The following is a 3,663-nucleotide window of genomic DNA, read 5'->3' as shown; positions in this document are numbered from 1 at the left end:
CGGCGGGGGCAGAGCTCTGGCGGAGGCGGAGGGCCGCGCCGGTTCGCGCCCAGACCCCGCCCGGCTCCCCCTGCCCGGGGCGCCGCGTCTCGCCCGGCCCGGCTCAGCGTAGCGCAGAGGGGGAGCGGCGGAGCTCTGCGATGCCGCTGGGCGGCCTTCCTGTCAGCGCGGTGCCTGCGGGCTGGGCAGCCCCCCGCCCGGCTGGCCAGGGGAAGCTGTCCGCGCTGTGCCGCTCTGCGCCCTGCCCGCTCGCAAGCACTTAAAAGCACTCCGCAGTCGCTTCATCACCGCCACAAGGGCCAAAGGTGTCGGCCATCGGCCTCTGCCTGCGGCCGAGGATTCCCAGCAGCAGCTGCCTGAGCTCCCAGCTGGGTTGCATAGTCCTTCTGCCATTGCTCCCTTTGTGAGCAAAGCACCGCGGAGCCTCGCAGTGCTTCAGTCCTGTGCTGTGCACTTCTTTGGGCTGGACGCAGGGCATGAAGATGCCCAGCCATGCAGATGCGACCTGCACAGCTTTGCCTTTTCTGACCAAATCTGTGGCGTTTTATCTCAGGAAGCCTCTTCTGAGCAAAGGAACAGCTGAGCATGAGGGCCTTGCAGCGTGCAGCTGGCAAATGTAGCTCAAGCGGCTGTTTGAACACACATGATTCAAGCACACTGTATTTAAACTCAAAAGCAAGGGCTTAGTTTATGTAACATCTCTTCTCATAGAAAATCCTTAACATAGGGGAGTGATTGTGCCAAACTTTGTCACTTTTGCTGTTGATGGTAAGGTTGAAAGAAGAATAAAGATCAGAACATCAGCACTTCAACTCACTAAAGGCCATGGTTCTTCCTTCCTTAACGTAGAACAGGAGTTTCTAGAGGAAGTTACGCTTCAATTTTAAGACAAGATTTAAAATATCTTGAAGTCATAAAATGAAAGAACAGTATACTACCAGAAATTGTGCTTTAAACTAGCTTCTGAGAAGGAATACATCTATGAGTACTTTTACTGCCTGTGCAGTACAGCTGCACGCACCATCCTGGATACCAACCCCTTGTGTTTTCTTCCCTCCACGCCTCAGAACGGGGCCAACCAGACCCTGATTTGCCATCACGGCAGCCCCCGCTGTGCCATCAGATGGGTTGTTTTGACACCATTCCAGTTTGTCTTGTTTTCAGATCACCTTGCTCCTCCCCTCTGAAGCAATCTCTGGTCTTGTGTTTCCCCAGGCCTAGCCCAGATGGAAGGGGAAGTTACTCATCTCAGCCATGTGTAGTAAAGGACATTGTTATTTACATGAAACAATATAATAGGTCTTTTTTACTCTCTGTACAACATGGGTTTTAGTAACTTGTTAGCTCTTGATGGTGTTTTATTTTTTACACAATCATACCAAACTCATGATCTTCTAAGAAAACCACCACAGGGGCTAAGAAATATACACAAATACAGATGTACAATAGCTCAAAGTTTCACCACTTTCAGCTGTTCTCCCTCCCAGTACTCAAGGTTACCTCCTTCACAGAGAGCCCATCTGCTCCTCAGCCTCCAATGTATTACTATAAACTACCATTGATCTCAATTTGTTGCTGTTCACGGGTTGGTGTGTCAGCACCTGGGAAGACTCAGACCTCACTGCTGCTGGTTCTGGGATGGTAGCTAACACGTGGCACAGGCAGTGGGAAAGCAGCACTGTGGGATTTTTTTTTTTAAGACATCACTGCAGCACTAATTAGCAAAGATCACAAATCAGAGCCCAAAGTTTCACTCATGCAAGAAATTTCATCTTCCCATGTGATATTCCCATGGAGAATGCTAAACAAAAAAGACTCAGCTGAAAGTCTGAATTGCACTGATTAGTGGTTAATGTGCCGCTTTGACTACTTAACCAGTCAACACTTCCCAGGCTTATCTGTCTAATGCCATTTGGCTTTTCCAAGATTTTTTGGAGGTGTATTAAAGAATACACATACTGTATTTTGGTGGGCCTGTGGCTTGAAGGAACACATTTTGCAGCACTCAAACAAGATTATCAAAATGATCCCATCTCTCATTAAAACCTGTTTAAGTCTACAAGTCAAAACACGTGAAAGTATCCTCAACCATAAACACCACGAACAGGATATCTACATTCTGCTGTACTCTGGTGAAGTGCTCTTCTCAGGAGACTGCTCAGAAAATTAGTACTTTTTACAGTCTATAATTCAAAAGTTGTCATTTTTATGCTCTAAGAGGCAGGCAGCTGAGAAGCAAGTAAGGTCAAGTGATGCAATTTCACATGAAAGTCTGAATGCAAATATGAAGCGACGCTCTAAAGATCAGAAATTTTTGCCCAGCTGCTACTTTCTTTTTTCTGTCTTTGCACAAGTGAGCGAAAATAAAAGAAGGAAATAATAGGGTACAGCAAGGAGAATATTATGTCCCTGCTTTAGAATCGAGTAACAAGGGAGCTGCCTGGGGCACAGTTAGGCAAAAGTGAGGAGCAATGAAAATCATTCAGCACATGGTTGAAAAGAAGGATTTCTGCTTACGTTCTTTTGTGAGCCTAGTGCTGGTACTAGTTCTTACAGTGCTCATTATCTGCCTAGAAAAGCTTTCAGCAGCAGTTCAAGGACAAACATTTCAAACTACATTTGCATAACCAAGAGATTCGGATACACATCCACGCAGCTTGTTCTTTTCTGCACTAGACACCAAAGGACTGAGCTTCCTACTGAGGAGTTTCAGTAAATACAGTTACCCCAGAGAGTAAAAGGACCAAGGCATTATCACTAGTACACAGTGACAGATGAAGTAATGATGAATGTGAACTGCAGTATAGAAGTGTGATAAACATTAGGAAAAAATGAGGAGGAGCAGATAGGCAGTAGACCAGACTGCTTTATGGCCCTTTCACTGGTGACAGCGCTCAGCTTGAGCACTGTCCTATGAGGCAGCACGAGCAAGTGGATCTGGGTGTGATGCTGAAGGTGATGGGTGAGCAAATGGAAGTTCTTTCCAGTTTTATAACCCAGCTCTGATGTTTAGAAACTCCTTGTTCACCACCTTTTTTAGACTACTGAATGAATGGTGCCTGCAGATTCTGAGAACTAATAACCCACAGCTAGACTCATACTGAAATAAACAGCAGCAGTTCTTGTGTTAATAATGATAACTCACTGAAAAAATAAATTGGAGAAAAGGAACAATAATGAGAATTACTTCAAAATGTAAAAATTGAGACCAAAAGCTGCCTTTGTACGTTGCAGGTCACCACCACCTTCCTCAGATAGACTCCTGTACCTTCTGCAATCCTTATGTACTCTGCAATCTTTATATACTCCCAAGAAAGATATTTGCAGTGTTGAGAAAAGCTGAGCACTGTCATTGCCATCACTTCAGTTTTAATAACATAGGATGGAGATGCTTCCTACCAAGATCTTCAGGAATATTTGGGCTACCAGCTTGAACTGATTTTTCCTTTCATTTCTTCTTAATCTGGTAGCAGAGTGACTGCTGTCTACCCACAGTCATTCCTTTTAACTTGACTGAGGTTCACAAATAGAGAAAAAAGTATAAACGTAAGGGGCTGACCTTGCTGGTGCTTGAAGAAGGCTGAGTGGTGCATGGCATAGTGCCTGGACAGGACGCAGCCGGGTCCTGTGCATCCAGCCCAGTTCCACAGCCAGTCCTAAAGA

Source organism: Tympanuchus pallidicinctus, unplaced genomic scaffold (assembly GCF_026119805.1).
Source record: "Tympanuchus pallidicinctus isolate F22 unplaced genomic scaffold, pur_lepc_1.0 scaffold25, whole genome shotgun sequence".
NCBI classification, from domain to species: Eukaryota; Metazoa; Chordata; class Aves; order Galliformes; family Phasianidae; genus Tympanuchus; species Tympanuchus pallidicinctus.
This window is presented reverse-complemented; position numbering follows the sequence as displayed.